Below are 17,827 nucleotides of genomic sequence, written 5' to 3' on the forward strand. Positions count from 1 at the left end.
TAGTTTTGTGCATGAGGATTCAATCCCCACACACAAAGTTCATAAGACTGACAAGTGTTATGACAACCCCAAGTGATTTGGTGAGACCAAGGTCGTGCCCGCGTAGACTTACTTTTATGCGATTTGTAGAATACGGTAGAACTAGAATTTAAACTAACTATAAAAATTTGGATTAAAGAGTAATTGTGAAAAAAACTATCAAAGATAAAATACTAGAGTGCCAATGATCCAATTATAATTTTCTTAATGTTACTTTACTTGATTCAATCAGATCACACAACTAGAATCGAAGTCTTATCCTATCTAGTCAAATAATAGAGCAGTGACAACATCATTCATATACTTCAAAACATATGTGAACTTCATTGAATTAGTTCCCTCTTAAAGCATGGTATTTGTAATGCCCCGGATTTCGCGAGGGTCGAGTAGATGCTTGACTCTCGACATCCCGAGTGCTACTTATGCTTTGTGGAAGTGAGATTTTATAATTCGTTTCACCTGGTATTTGAGCAGTTCGTAGAATTAAAATAGACTATGTGATGTATCCTGAAATAAATATAAATTTTAATGAAAGTAAATCAGTTGACAAGTGAAATATGTCTATCTAGAGTACATGACTACAACTGAGGAAAGTTTACAGTTCTAAAAATATAAATGTGAAAAAATATACAAGAATAACCCTACCCTATGGCCCCATCGTTGGCCTTAAGGCAATTATAGTGGCCCACCCAGGAGCTAGCAATAGGAGAGCTCCTCTTCTGAGTCTATGGACGCGCCTCGTCCAACACGTCAGATTCCTAGTACCTGCATCTATGAAAGTGTTTATTTGGTGTTTTAAAACACTATCCCAGAGTGGGAGTAAGTGATCAACTCAGTGGGTTCCATTAACAATAAGTTATGCATATTATTAATTCCATAGATGAAGTTTGTGAAAAGCAACCAATTACAAAATCCTAATTACTCTTATTAATGCATATGCATGGTTCCATGATATGATGCATGCCCTCACATCCAATACTCCCTCGAATGACACCATTTAACGATCACAATGCCAAACACTCCCTCAATGCGACCTCGACTGCCGAGTCGCCATCCTAACTAATGTGATGTAATGGTGAGCATGTTACTCGTGTTGATTAGTTACATTCATTCAACCAGAAGTTTGAGAAAACTGGGACACCCTAACAGATCAATGCACTATCCCGATCGCGTGGCCCGAGTGGTCGTGGCAGTCTTGCTCTCACGATCCTTGACCCAATTGGGTCTGTCACTCCCAATTTCAAAAAACAAAAAATGGACAATTGTAAGAAAGAGTTCTTGCTCATGGTTACTACGAGGAGGCTCGTCACCCCATCTTAGGCTGACAGCTTGGGCATAGTGTCCCATTCCACCATTCTCGACTCTCGAAACTTGTGGGCTGCAATAAGCTGGTTATCAGTGGGCGCAAATGGATGTAGGGTATCTCAAGTTTAAGCAGGCATGTACATACATGGTTAACGAACATGGTTGGCCAGCTAATGAGTCAATTTGTCCCCTCTAGACGAACTACGGATCGTACGACATTTGAAGCAAACGTCTCGTGTAGTCTAATTACTGTTGACTATCCGTATTTCAACTAACTGGGTCAAATCAGTCCTTTGATGGCCCTACCGGAGGGGTTGCCCATGCAGGTTTTGAAATTTGTTGGCTAATCCGGTAAAAGGGGTAGTGTATAAATGAATCATATTAAAGTAGATGTCGATCTACTTCTAGTTGTGAAGGATTTAAGCATACATAGAAATAAATTATAGTCATTGTCATCATAATTTGTCATGGATTCTTAAATACAAGGGAATTCTAAATAAGCATGTAATCAAGCCCAATTACGGAGAAATTAAACATATATGGAATGAAATTGATAGATAGTCATGTGTATAGGGGACATGCAACCGGGTTTTCCCTATTTGTTTCAAACATTGGGGATATGTCATGCTTTGATTTTCATATTAATTAGGAAATCAGGTAGAGCAAGGATTAGGATGGTTGGGAGTCCAATGTTTCTTCCCTATTCGGAATTTTTTCGAGACGACACTCTAAATCTACCATTACAACACATGCAATTGACATGTAAGCAAGTTCTACAACCATAATCAGTAAATTCAGCCTAGGTTTGATAAACGGCCACCTATACATAATGGTCTGCCCCTAAAAATGGTTTGACGGTTCATAATGCCACTCATACAGTTTCAGTCCTGCGGATTGGCGTATCGAGGCCCTATGATGACAGAATTAGCTTGTAAGGGCGCATGCACAAGGTTTTATGATGCTGAAATTTGGAGAGGGCTGGAGAGTTACCTGTTTATCACCGGTGGGCCACTTCTACAGTGGCGGAGTTGTGAGCTCTGACGCAGGATTATGGTAAGAGAGGAAAATTTTCCAAATTCCAACTTCTTGGAGCTCCCTCTCTCTCTACTCTCTCCTCTCTCTCTCTCTCATTCTTGCAAAAAATTTCGTATAAAAAATTTCGTATGAGAATGAAGGAGAGAGATTTTAGGACTTATATAGTCGGGAAATTTGTTTAAATGGCCCTAGGAACTCTTGGTTTAACATATATACCCCTATTAGGTAGATTTCTGGTCCCTAGGCCCTCCTAGTGGCCCCCTGGCTCATTTGCGCAATGGAATAGGTGTCTCATAGTCAGATGAAGGGTTGTCCCAAGTTTGGTGGCAAACAAATGAGTCAATTGATCGCAAGGGCCCGATTTACAATCAACGGTCACTGATGTTCAATCAGGGTCCTAGATATACGGATGAGCAAGGAAATATCCCTGACTTATGACTCGAGTTTGATTACAATTCAATGGTTGGAATGTCATAACTTCGCCAAAGAGTGGAAAATTTATTTCACTTAAGTTTTCAGATTTCAGCTTAGGGGATTCGCGTGTTTCAAGCACTTGGCTTCTGGTCCAAGTTGAGCAGTGCTGGGCACTTTCTTGGTTCACAACCCACGATGGACGTCAAGCCCATTGAGATAGACATTATTCTATAATTTTGGAACTAGTGGGCTACTAACGAGCGGTCTGGAGCTCGTTCGGATAATCGGGGCATTTTATGAAATGAATTGGGTAGGGAGATTTCTTGGGCGCAATTGTTAGGGTCTAGATTAATTAAGTTCACAGTGTGACCTATTCGAAATTAGCGAAAATGGTGATTTCGTCATGATCACTTTAAACCGTTGGTTCTTAGGATAAAAGAGTAAATAGGTTGACTTGGTCTATTAGTTAATATCCGGGCCATAACTGGCTTGGCTTTGGGTAGATCTTTAATTTAGTTACGATTATCTTGATTAGTCAATGATGAGTCGGTTAGATTTGGGCCCTTGATGAACAATTCACGAGGCTAGACTTAAGGTTTAAGTGATCAGGTGGATTAGTTGGCTTCATACGGTTGGTTAATCAATTTGTGCGGTTCTTTATTGGTATAACCTACGTATATGCTTATCTTGAGCATCAAGGGTCAGTAAGTGATGACGTGAGCTAGTTATAAAATTTTTTTAAGGACTTTTAACAATCCGGAATAGTAAAATTTCAGGATGTTACAGTATTGATTGCAGGGAATTCAAAACATCTATCATGCCCAGAGTAGATCAATGGATTTTACAGATCAAACAATTGCAAAATATGTAAGAGAATATCAATAGTCTTCCTAAGTATCTAAAGTGCCCGGAATCGATAATGTATCAAAGTAAACTGAAAATACTTATTTATTCAAACCAAATATCAATGAATTGTTCAACATGAAAACCAAATAACTTAAATCAAAATAAATTAAACATTAAGAAGAACTGCAATCTTCACCTCTTAGTTCTAGCTAAGAGATTATCCAACTATAGACATGATTGAACTAAAACTCACAAATGAAAACATAAAAATTAACTAGAACCAAAGGATTGGAGAAGAATGGCTCTATATAGGCTCCACAACTCCTTGCTTTCCTCCTTCTACCTTCATCTATGTTTAGAAACTCCTAAAATATCCCTTTAAATAGGAAAAACCTGCACTAACTTGGAACCGACTTCAATTTCTACACTTTTGTTACGCTTCAGTTGCATCAGATTTGTCGTTGGTTGTCCTGAAGTTACCCTCGGTTGCACCAAATTTCTTTTGAAAAATATTGGCAGAATTTGTCTAACTTAGGTCCCACCTAAGCTTTCTTAGGTGGGACCGAAGATAGTTTATTCTTGCTTTCCAATATGCATAATTTGAACCATTAAAGATTGGAGGTCGAGCGACCGATGATCCCTCTCCTTTGGTCATAATTCCAACTTCAGTTAGGATCTCCCTCTACGTTATTAAACCCTTCAAGAGGAACCTCTCTCTGATACCAATTGAAATTGTGGTAGAACCGCTGTTTATCAAGGTATGGATATATGACTAAATGTCCTCGGGGGGGTGAATAAGACTTTTAAAATTTTAATCCTTCTTTCTTAAAATTCTACCAATTTTGACATGAGTTAAGAAGACAACATGAATAATGAAAATCTAACTGTTGCATTATATTAAAACATGTATTGTGCATAATTTAAAAATTCAATCAATCAATACATATAAGCACAAATAATAATCACAAGCACAACGATATATAGTAGTTCAGCTATGTGCCTGCTCCACTCCCAACTGACGCATTCCCCCTTGGAATGTGCTGGATTTCATTATCAAATAGTTTTAAATCAGGATAACCATCAACCTTCACAACCTACACAAGGTTAACTAAGGAGCCTATACAAGGCAACCTTAGATGCCTACACAAGGTGACAAATCCTTCACAAGGACATAACAAGGAGCATACACAAGGCAACCTATGCTTACACAAGACAATCAATGCCTACACAAGGCAAAACATCCTACACAAGGACAACGTACTCTCCCGTCGGAGGCCTATGAAGGTCTTAGTATGTTAACCACTGAATACTAATCCTACATAAGGAAAGATCTTCAAGGTCACTGGACTCTAGTAACTTGTAAGTAGATGAGCCTAGTTGTTAGCACATACTAAAGATGATTTTTCTTGTTGATGGAGGGTCTTCAGCTTTCTTGATCCGCAACAACTATATATGCTTCCTATGCAAGTCGTTGGTGTAGGGTTAAGGTATTCTATGGAATATTTTCTATTAAATGTTGGTCTTAAGGTGTTGGAGAGATTCCAGAATATTTTTCATTCAAAGGATTTTAACTTAATAATTTACCATTAAAGTGTTGCTAAAAGATTCTTGAATGGAGGAATTTATTTTTCAATCCGATCTATTGATTTAACAATGATTGCATTTAAGAGGGGATTGAAAGATGAACTCTTATGAGAAAAGAGATTTAAGATGGATGGTAGATCAACTGTATTAATAACTCTCTCTTAAATCTCTCTCTTTTTCTTACTATGAAACCTAAGAAGCAAGCCTCTTTAAATAGACAATAAAGTTTAAACGGTAAAAAACAGACAAAAATCTGTCTGCGTTTGATGTCATCGAAGTTTCCTTCGATAACTCGAACAGACTCCGATGTCATCGAGTTTTTCTTACCAAGAGAACTTGAGGTTTACTTGGAGAGTTATGGAATTCAAATATCGATGTCATCAAAGTTTGAATTTCGTTGACATCGAATAATTCCTGTTTTTTTTTTCTTTACAAACTCTCTGGACAGATTGGTCCCAATTTCAATGTCATTAAACTTTCCTCGATGTCATCGAAGTTTGAAATTCGAACTCATCGAAAGAAGTTCGATGTCATCGAATAAATCGTGATTTTCCTTTATAGCTCACTGGACATTTTGTACTTATATTTCAATGTCATCGAGCCTTCCTTGATGTCATCGAAGTTTGAATTTCGATGACGTCAAATGGGGCTTGATTACATCGAATAATTTTAGAGATATATCGAATGGTTGCTAGACATATTTAGGCACATAGTCGATGTCATCGAATAGAGTTCGATGTCATCAAACAACTTTCGATGTCAGTGATAGTTGTAGAAAAACCTTGTAAGTTTTCATCTATTCTTGCAACTTGGTTTTTCATTTTCTAATCTTCGAAAGCTGTTTTCCTATATGATTTTAAGATAAATTAGAGCAATTTTGAAGGGAATTATTACCTGCGGTGTTTTGGTCATGGAATGTGAGGTTTTTATTTACCTTTGGAGATTTTTGGGCACATCCACTTGTTGAGTCTTCAACTTGTAGTCTTATGGAGCTCACTGAACTCTATGACTCACATGTCACGTTAATTGACAAACCAATGCACTTTCAAATATATGTAATTGGATCGATTACGCGCATCTATGGTTATAAAACCAATGCATAGTAAGAGAGAAATATGAAATATTTTACTCTCAACACGCCCCCCAACTATCATTTTTATAGGCCCGAGCAAAACATGTGGAAACTAATCTTCCAAAATTTCAAATTTCAAACTTTTCTCAGAAAACAACATTCTGTGTAATCCTAAACATGAGTAAAATTCAAAGATATAAGAATGAAACATTAATAATCTAGAACCTAATATCACTAGTAAACAAATGAACTTAGTTCTCCCTTAACAAATAATCAATAAAATGTATCCAAACATCAAGTTCCTAGTGTGCGTGGTGGCTTCTAACTCATAAACATAAAAGTGAACATTCTCTCCATAATATTAACCATAACCATTAATTCAAAATGTGCAGCTCAACATAAGTTACTGATTTCGAGCCTATCTCATTTTCACTTATTTTTATAGCTTTTCGTTTTTATACCGATGGCTTTCACACTATTTTTATTCTTTTCCTTCTTTTTCATTAATTTCTCATTGAAACACATATAATAGGTAACCATTTTTTGATTTCACTATTTTTTTTTTTTGCTGGTCATTTTTTTCTTCTTTTTATACTTAAGGTAGATAAGAATCTCCAGACTTGGTTCCTAACATTTTTAAGTAATAATCATGCTAAAATTAGGGGTTCAAGTAAACTTCACAGAATATTACTTAAATATGAAATGTGAGCTAGATTCAATTGATGTTTAAACTTTCTATTAATCAATTTATTTAAAAAAAATTCTATTAAAAAAATCTACTAATTAACCAGACTCTGAATTTTTAAAAGTTATTCGATATCCTATCATAGTACTCAAATGTATTCAATTACACAGAATATCAATCTTCAAAAAGCATTTTGACATTGAATTTTTAAAAGTTATTCGATATCCTATCATAGTACTCAAATGTATTCAATTACACAGAATATCAATATTTAAAAAGCATTTTGAAATTGTTTTTTTTTTTAAATTTCATGAATTTGCTCAACAAAGAAAATACTGATTAGTTCACCTAATCTCACCCCCACCTAAAATCTACATTGTTCACAATGTAAAAGATATGCAATAAAATACACATGAGACAACAAAAATAAAAGAGGAGTAAATGAGAAGGATAATACCTGAGGAAGATCAATGAGATGATATGGAGTCTTTATTATCTAAAGGGATTAGTACTAAACAAAACTAAAACAAAATCCTAATCGTAGGAAAATAGTAAATGAGTAGACCTCCATTAGATTAGAAGGTCAATCCTAATACACAAGAATAATCACAAGGATGGACATAACATCTGAATCAAAATTTTCAATGAATGGTTTGAGACGATGACCGTTCACTTTGAAATTGTTACTATTCATCAGGTTTTCTATCTCGACAGCCCCATGAGGATAGACCGTTTTGACTTTGAAGGGGCCGGTCCAACAAGATCTCAACTTACCAGGAAAAAGATGAAGTCTAGAATTATACAAAAGGAAGTTCTGATTTGGCTCAAAAGATTTTCGAATAATTTTTTGGTCATCGAATACCTTCATTTTGTCCTTGTAAATTCTAGAATTCTCATATGCATCATCCCAAATTTCTTCAAGTTCATTCAATTGTAATTTACATATCGAGCCGGTATTGTCAAGATTGAAATTGAAATTCTTTATAGCCTAATACACTTTATGCTCCATCTCCACAGGCAAGTGGCAAGCCTTCTCATAGATAAGTTTAAAGGAAGACATTCCAATAGGGATCTTATATGCCGTACGATAAGCCCATAATGCATCAGTTAATCGAAGTGACCAATCTTTACAATCCAAGTTAACCATTTTCTTTAGAATATGTTTAATTTTACTATTTGAAATTATGAGACCCGACCCGAGTTCGCATGTGTGCATGTGTGTGTGTGAGTATGCATCTCGTGTATTTTGGTCCCGCGGTCCTACCGGTCAAATTTCGGCGACCCTCGACCTTCGGATAGTGATTGCTGTCACCCTTGAGTTTGGTCACGTAGACCCTACTCGGATTGACCCAAGACCTATGCCATTGCGATCGCATCATCGCCGCGGTTCCAGCGCTGCGTCTCATGCGTAAATCCGGCGTATCCATCGAAAGTTATGGGCCGCGCATTATTTGGACCGTTGATTGCATTTTTTGTGGGACCCACCTGATTGCACATTTCCCCATGTGCACTATTCCCCATGTAATCCACCTTAGCCTAGCAATGATGACTTCTTTTCTCAAGAAAACCATGATGAGATTAGCTTCTCTAGGTAATGATGAGCCACCCTATCCCATGAGCAATGATTATTTTCTCTTTTCAAAAACTCATCTTTCTTTAAGAAAGTAATCATTTCAACTTTAGAAACTCTCTCATCTCCCTCTCTCTTTCTTCACTTCTCTCTTCTCCTCTTTGCAAATGCCCTCCAATGTCCTCCATTGCTGAACTTTTTCAGCCCTCTTTCCTCTTCTTTCCCCCTAGATCTAACCATCAAAGATCCATCATCACCATTGAACCTCCTTCCTTGAAGCTTAAGGAGCATGGTGGTTGAAGAATCTTGAAGATCCAACAAGTGGGTGAGCATGTAGGATAGATTGCATGGTTCTTATTTTCATAGATCTTTTGTTGCATCATATGGAGAGTGTAGGACTCACCACATCAATGGTGAAGGTCCACCACTCCTTGGATAAGTTTTTTTTTAGCCATCAGGTGATCTTGATAGGGCCATTCTCCATGGACCCCATCTTGATGAGATTTCATTTCTTCTTCTCTTTTCCCCTTTCTGTGGTTTGGATGTAATGATTATGTGGCCCACCTGATGTGCCATGCAACCAAAATTTTTAAATTTTTAGGACATCCAGGCCCAAGTTGTTGGACACCCAGGCCCAACTATGCTGCCTAATTTTGCTGCTTGATTTGGAAAGCCTTTGGGCCTGATTTTATGGATTTTCTTGGGGAGGGGCTGGGCCTGGGAGTTGTGTGACACATCAGGGTGAACCCTACCTTGTGGAATCTATGATTTATTTCCCATTTATTAATTTTTTTGGGCTGATCTAGACAGCAACATGTTGCTGTCCAGATTGCTGGAATTTTTTTTTTATGCTGTAATGTATGGGTTGTAGGCCTTGTTTGTGGTCTCCTTTTTCCTGATTTCTTAGACTTCTCTTTGAGGTGTGGACCCCACCTAAAAGTATGCTAAACTTCACCTTCAAATGTCTCTATTTGATCACCCAAAAGGGTGGGCCAAGGAGGGTGGACAGTCCAGATTTTTCTGGACTGTCCAGCCACACTGTTTGCTGGAAAATCATAAATATCAGCCTGATTTTGAAATGGTGGGCCACCTTTATGGACCTTACCTTACTGTATACTTGTATAGGAAGGTTGGCCTTGCATTTTTCCAAATTTACATAGACCTAGGCCCACTCAAATGGGGTGCTAAAGTCAGGGACAGCAGCATTGCTGCAGCAGGAAAATAAAAATCTGGACCTTGCTGTCCATAAATTGCATGAGTTAAATAAAATATTTTTACTATCCCAAAAATCCTAAATTTTTGTAAGGAAGTGTCCCACCCATGGTAGGACCTATCCACACAATTTCAGGGCCAAGGAATCCTATTTGGGCATCTAAAAGGGTGGGCCAACATACTGGACTGCCAGAAATTTCTGCTGTGCAGTCCAGCAGCATAGTCCCATAAAAATAATATTAAAAAAAATAATTTCTAAGAAGGTGGGCAATATTTCTGGATCCCACCTTATTTTAGGCTTGATGAGGGACCTTGGGTCCAAATTTCAGGAATTTTGGAGGCCCAGAACCCACCCATTGGATGGCCCAAATTCAGGACAGTTATATTCCAGCAATATTTCACCCTGGATAGATTGTATTCTTTAAATTAATTTAAATACTTCTGAGTATCCTAAAATCATGAAAATTTACAGGGAGGTGGTCCACCCATGGTGGGACTCACCTACAAATTTTTGGGGCCAATGGAGCCCTGTGAACACCGTGAAAAGTACTGGACTGGCTCACCACGTTCAGGTGTCCCGATTCACCAGATTTTCTTGATGGTCTGTTTTATTTAAATTAATTAAAATACTTTTGACCATCCAAAAATCACAAAATTTTGAGGATTAGTGGTCCACCTATGGGAGGACCATCTTGTAAATTTTCATGGCCATCGGGCCCCTGTACTGATCGTGGTGTGGCCTGCAAACTTGGGTCAGTTTTGGGCCAGATACTCAGGCCCGTAGGACTACCCACCACGGGACGCCCCTACCTTGGGCTGTTGCTGGGCCTGTATTCCAGCGGCAGGGCTCACTTCTAATGCGTGTTGTGCATTCCCCTCTCATCCGGTGGGACCCACTGTGATATGTGTGGGTCACCATGGGCTAGTAACCCATCTGAATTACATAAATTTCTGGATTCCAGCAGGCCCAGGAAGTAGGTGGGCTGGAATTCCAGTAAGGGGCCCAAATTTGCTCCATAGTTGATTGTTTTGGAGCTATTGTGGCCCACCAGATTTAAAGAAGTATTGCACACACTCCTTGCCTTATTTCCTTAGATATTTTTGGGCATAATTAGTTCCTCTTAAGGCCCACCTTTGTGGTGATGTTGGGGGTTAGCCTTAACCAGAATTTTGGTAGTTTATAGGCCCAATGGGCTGGAAACCTATTTCTTGAGCCCAAGATCGTGCAGGGCCTGACCTTATTGTTTCACGGGCCCAACGGGCCGTCTACAGGCTGACCGTGTATATTTATTAGCCGTGATGCCCTCATGAAATGCTTAATTATGGGCTGACTTGTGGGGCCCACATAAATGTATAGTGTGGAGGGCCTTGCTAAGTCTTTGGGCTGATGTGGCAAGGCCCACACTGTCAGTATAGGCCTTGCCTATGTGTATTCTTGGGTTTATGGGCTGCCCTCAAGCCCACCATAATGTATGAATTTGATGGCTTTTGTTTTGGGCCATTTCTTTAGGGCCCATTATGTGATATAGTATATGCATGTTTGTGTTAGCAAGTAGGCCTTGTGGACTCAGTTCTTTTGGATAGGCCCATTGATCTTGGGCCTATACTCTCTTATCTATTGTGATGGACTTAGGGGCAATGATACACAAGAAGTCGGGCCCTTGGCTGCCCACTAAACTGACCCTATACTTAGGCCAAAAGTGAGGCCCAACTCACTTGTGTTAAATGTGAAACTTGCCCATGTAAATGAATTACTGGGCTGCCCATGAAGCCCACCACAATATGTGGAATTATGACCTTTGTGGTTGGGCCCAAACCTTACTTGAGGGCCCACTATATGGCTTATGAGTTGGGCTTGTGTATGGCCTACTAGTCCACACATTGCTTAGGCCTTAGATCTTTCATTATATGGGTAGTGGCGAGCTACCTCTTGGAAACCAGTTGAGGTTGGATGTCCTCCTGGGTGATCCTAAGGTAAGCTCATAGGTTTCTCTATGGGTGGTTAAAGGCCCACCATAGACCTTAGGCCATTTATTTAAGGCTCAATGTGCATGTATGTGGAACCTACCTTAATGCATGTTTGGTCTAGGCCGTCCAAGCCTTGGATCGCCCGATTGTGGAAGCACTCTCTGCCTTGGGTTGCTGCTGGACTCACAATCCAGTAGCAGGCCCACTTGATCTTTTCATGATATATACAAACTCTCCATCTGGTGGGGTCCCCCAGTGAGTATAGTTGTAACGCCCTGAAATTCGGGGGTCGAGCATAACTCAGCTCCCGAGTTTCAAAACATCACTTATGCAACATATTTAATGATGGATATATGTTGTCTGTATTAGTGCATAAAACATGGAATAGATTAAGCCAAATAACATATATAATTCAGGGATAAGTGAAGAAAGCAAGCGGAAGACTTATAGAAATATGTGTACAAGTGTGAATCCTTAAAATACAAATACATGCCAGGTCGTAATGAAAGTGTTGCTATCAAAATTACAAGTAATAAATTACATCATTTAATTGCCAAAAGAAATCCCAGCATCCCGCGCATCAGAACAAGGCTCACTAGAACCCGTCTGAAAACTGCATATAAGAGAAAGCAGCCTCATCATCATCTATCTCCCGCTCTGCCTCAGAAGTCGCCTCAACATCTGCAACATCATCAGCTAAGACAGAGTCTAGTGGGTGTTTAACACCGCCCCAGAACGTGGGAGTGAGTGATCAACTCAGTGGAACAATAAAGCATAGGTTAACATGTTATCAGTTCAATCAAGCAGTAATGATAAAGTAGAACAATTAAACATGTCCTAAGTACTCTTGTTAATGCAAGGATGCATGCAGAATGATGCGTGCCCTCATGCGTACACCCTCAGCGTCTTCATCTTACGTTACGCATGACACCACCTCAAAGTGCGCCACATCTACAAAGCACATGCAAATGTGGTACATGAACATGATTACCGAGTTGTTATTAGTCCTTTTCATACAGTAAGATTGGGAAGCTAAGATACCTTCCTCATATCACCATCCAAACAGCGATCCATTCTAGGGTCGTCAATCCTAGACATCTCATGTGATCATATGATTGTAGGTCGTTGCAAAGGGCTCGTCACCAATCAATGCACGCCTATCATACCTTCGTTACTACACTAGGGCTCGTCACCTCAATGCGGTATCCAGGTATGCTCGAGGTCACTACAAAAGGCTCGTCACCAATCAATGTAGGCCGACAGCGCGAATATAGTGTCCCATACCACCATAATCGGTTCACGAGTCTGGTTGCTCACTGGTCACTACGGGGAGGCTCGTCACCCCAGCGTAGGCCGACAGCTCAACCACAGTGTCCCATACCACCATGTCCGGCTCATGAGTCTTAGCGGATCAAGGTACCATGGTTAATAGGATTTCATCGGTAAGTCTGGTACCCTAGATTCAAGCAGTAGCGTCCATACATGGTAAACATACATCGGACAATCGGGTTACTTGACGAACTCGACTAGCACGAGCGTACGTTGGGTTGAATGACATAGAGTGTGCAAACATTCCGCGTGGCCAAACCACTACCGACAACTCTAATACGACTCGGGTTCGTCTAATACGTCCTACGTGGCGAAAGCAACCTCAGCCACGATCTTAAGGTCGATTACCGATTTCCTAGACTAATGCATAGTCCCACACACATTACACTACAACAGATATGCATAGCTACAATTTAGAATAGTAATGGAACAACAACTCAAATCATGAAGTACGCAAGCATTTGAAGAATATCAACTTAATATAAAAGTAAGCATAAGTAATGCTTGAAATTAAATAACAAGGAATGTAACTTACATGAAGGAAATCATACACATCAATAGGAGTGTTGAGAATCACTTCTCAACGCCCGCAAATAGTGTAATAAGTTACACTTTAGATCATTCAGACATTTGTACAAACACTTAGAATACATAGTTCAACATACATGACATATGTTGAAATACATGCATTTGGACAATTCCTTTTGCCAAGGAGTTGTCATACATACATCTAGCATAAGTACATGACAATTAATCATGGCAATCACATGTTCATATTTTATACGCATACGGTACTTTATATATACATATAGAATACACAAATCTCAAAATAACACATGCATATCAGGAACGTAAAGCAAACATAACATTTGGCATGTGAAATCTCATCCATAACAAGAATAAATCATTCACTGGCATTGAAAGCCTTGAAAACCATAACCTATACACTTAAAGTCCGCACCTTAAGCCAGAAAAGAACACCAAACTGATTTCAGACGATAGGTCTTCGTCAACGGCGACAAGATAACCTAAGACAAGAATAGAAATGAGATACAACAACACAAAAACTATTCTAAGCTCTAACACAGATTAGGGTTAGGTTAACTTACCCAAAGATGAACTCAGAATCGTCAGAATAACGATTCAAAGTGAAAGTTCAAGGATGTAGAAGAACAGGAAAGAATCTAAGATGATTCACCAACTTCTCTCTCACTTTCTCTCTCTTTTCCTTTCTCTTTCTTAGGTAGGGTTAGGAAATTCGTATGGAAAAGAGAGCTAGGGTTTCAAGGTCTATAAATAGGCTTAATATTGATGAAAATAACCCCAGGGCCAAGATATACTTAGGGTATAACCAAAACCAGCCTCTCACGATCCAACGAAGCACTTCCAGTGGGCCTATTACCACGAAAGGTCGGACTTAAGCTCACTGATCATGGATCTAGGTCAAGCTAAGTTTTCGAACCGACCGGCTCTTCAGATCAACCGTGGCGGACCACACTCAATTCAACGTCACAGAATCTCAATCAGGTCCACAAGCACAAGGATATGCCTGGGCCACCTTCCCTGATCAGAGGGTGAAATTGGGTCAGAATCCAACGGTCAGATAGCTTAAAATCATCGTGCAAGCGACACGACTCAGATTTCACAAAAGCACATTTACTTTCCAACCGTTCTCACACTCTTCTCTCCGAACTCAATCAAATCGACCCAGAACATCATCTGGACTTGATTTTCGAGGTGATGGTCAAGTCCAACATGGTGACCGCAACAGCCTAAGATCATCGCTATCGGACTTTCAACGCGCAGTCCAGGTCCGATCCAGAACTTCGAAAAAATCCCAAGAACAACTGGATTTAGCGATGGATCCCAGATTTCAGAATAATATAGTGCTACTTAATCTACAAGTTTTGAGTCATGCAGATACAATTTAAAGTGATTAATGCAGATTTCACAAGCAATTGAGTATAGCGCTAATTACCCCAAAAACAACTATTAAGGAAAGATTAGCACAAAATTTTCAGGGTCATTACAATAGTTGGCCTTCATGAGATTTTTTCCACATACTCAACTAATTTCTGGACCTTAGCAGGCCCAGGAAGTCAAACGGGCCAAAAGTTTATCAAAGGGCCTTCGATGTACAATTTTATGGTTACAACTTTATTTGGCTCTGGGGCTCACCTTATTGAGAACTTGTGTACGTGTTACATGCTTATGCTTTCTTATAATCCTTGGGCTTAATCAGTGCATTCTTTTGGGTCACTTTTAGTGATCTTATGAGGACCCCATCTTAAGATCAGAATTTTGGGACATCCAGTGAGCTCAGATTAGGCAAGGACATCCCAGCTTGGCCCAACCATACATTGGGCCGACTTCCACCATTTTGATGGACTTGTGGGCTCAGGTAAGAATAGTATTGGGCCCTCGGTTGCCTACTTAAATTGCTAGTTATTGGGCTGATGTAGTGGGGCCCATTTCATCCAAACTTAAACCTATTTTTTTGGGCCGTATATTGTGTACGTGGGCTGCCCACCAAGTCCAACTTAATGCATGGATTCTATGGCTATTGGGAATTGGGCCTTGGGCCTTAATTCCCCTCTTAGAGCCCATGTTGTTAAAAGTGGTATTATATCTTTTTATGGCCTATTATGAGGAATATATGTATGTGGTTACTTTTATTTTTATCTTAAATGTAGGCCTTGGGCTTTTTATCCATATAGTTCATGGTTAATATGCCTTTTTGGGGAATGGTGGTTAAATATCCCCATTATGGACCCCTCTAGGTCTGGTTGTACTTAAGAGTGATTGGATACTTATCTTAGACAGTTGCTAGGCTCATTTCTACATTACTTAGACCCGTAGTTGTATGCTTAGTCTCGTGGGCTACCCCAGGTAAATGGGCCCCCACTAGAGGTGGGATTCCTTATGGATATTGTCTAAGTACCTAGTCTTGGTTCCTTCTTGGATAGGAGGAATGTAATTTACTTTGTATATCGCCGCATGATGCGCCTAGACCCATCTTCATGACCCATGTGCATCATTGTATGCTTGGATGACACTGTGTGTATGGTTATGATTGTGCCATTGGGCATTGCATGCTGTCTTCCCGAGGGACGTAATATTCCCTCTTGAGCATGTTGGATGCTTGGAATTGATGCATAGTTGATTGTGTGATTCATGCATCTGGCATTGCATAATATATAAGCATTATCACCCTTGCTTCATCAGGGTTGTAGCCTCCACAGATACATCGTGGATGACCATGTTTGGACACCGAAAATGTTACTTGAGCATACCGGGTGCATAGGATGCCCATGGGTGAAATTTCTAAAACTTCCATGGTACCAAGGATCTGCTCCAACGCCGTGACCGGGTGGAATATATGAGCGCACGAGGGCCTTATACCATTAGGCCGCGACTCCCACTGTCGTGTAGTCCGTTGGATAAGGGTGTGGTCTTACTCGCCTGATGTAAGAGGGCATTGCTAAGCTGAGTCTGACCAGCTCGTGAATGGGTCCGTACCGTCAGGCCTTGCTGGTGATTGGTTGTCCACAGGCGGGTAGTGAGGTCTCTTACGCTTGTTTGACTGTGCGGGGTCTGTAGAGCGACAGTCATCCAGCAGTGTAATGGACCCCGGTGATTTCTTTATGATTAGAAATATACTTAACGTACGGTTTGGTTATGAGCACTGGCATTACTTGCATCACATTAGTATTGGTTATGTAAGCCCCTTCATGCATTGCCTTGGTATGACGTCCAGTACTCATTGCAACATATTCATGATAAGCCTTGGTAAGGCTAGTGATATTCTCATTGAGTATATCTCCTTCCTGTATCTCCTATTATTCTTCTGTGTACTATTATCACACACTTACACCACCCTCTAAGCTTTTATAAGCTTATGCACGATTGATGCGTGCAGGAGATCCTAGGCAGGTGTCGCAGTGGCAGAGTTTGGATTAGAGATGAGCTTGAGGACCCAGTATTGTATCCTTCCTTTCTTTCTTCTATTATCTTATGTATGTCCTTTTGGACCTTATGTAAACTTGTAAAAGTTCAAATTCATAGTAGATTTTGTGATATGTGTCTTTTTTATTCTCAGATTTACTTGTTATGATCTTGGGTATGCTCGTATTGGAAATGGTTATATTATTATGGAAATCCTCCTTGTAGGATTCCAGGATCAGAACCTGCTTCAGGAGCCGAGAATGGGGTACTATGGAGGCTGTTGCGGCCAGAACCGGCCATCGGGTTCCTTGTGAATCCAGTTACCGAGTCTGGGGCGTGACAGAAATTTCATCTTGGTTGCTTGTCTGAGGATGAAAGGGGGTACTCAGTTATGTGAAATGCCATGTTTATTCATTAAAGCTTCAAATGACTTATTACAAAAATGAGATCCTCCATCACTTATGATAACTCGAGGAGTTCCGAACCAGGATAAGATATTTTCTTTTAAGAACTTACTGACTATGCGATGGTCATTAATCCAGCATGGAATTTCCTCGATCGATTTGGAGACATAGTTTACAACAAGCCATATATATATATATATATCCAAAAAATTGAGGGAATAGTTCCATGAAATCAATGCCTCAGCAATCAAATGCTTCAATAATAAGAATGAGGTTCAGTGGCATCATATTTCTGCGGGACAATTCTCCCAGTTTCTAACAACGTTCACATGCTTTACAAAAATCGTGTGTATCTTTGAACATAGTGGGCCAGTAATAGCTGCACTACAGAATTTTTGTTGTGGTCTTTTTAGCCGAGA

Source organism: Magnolia sinica, chromosome 10 (genome assembly GCF_029962835.1).
Source record: "Magnolia sinica isolate HGM2019 chromosome 10, MsV1, whole genome shotgun sequence".
Lineage (NCBI taxonomy): Eukaryota > Viridiplantae > Streptophyta > Magnoliopsida > Magnoliales > Magnoliaceae > Magnolia > Magnolia sinica.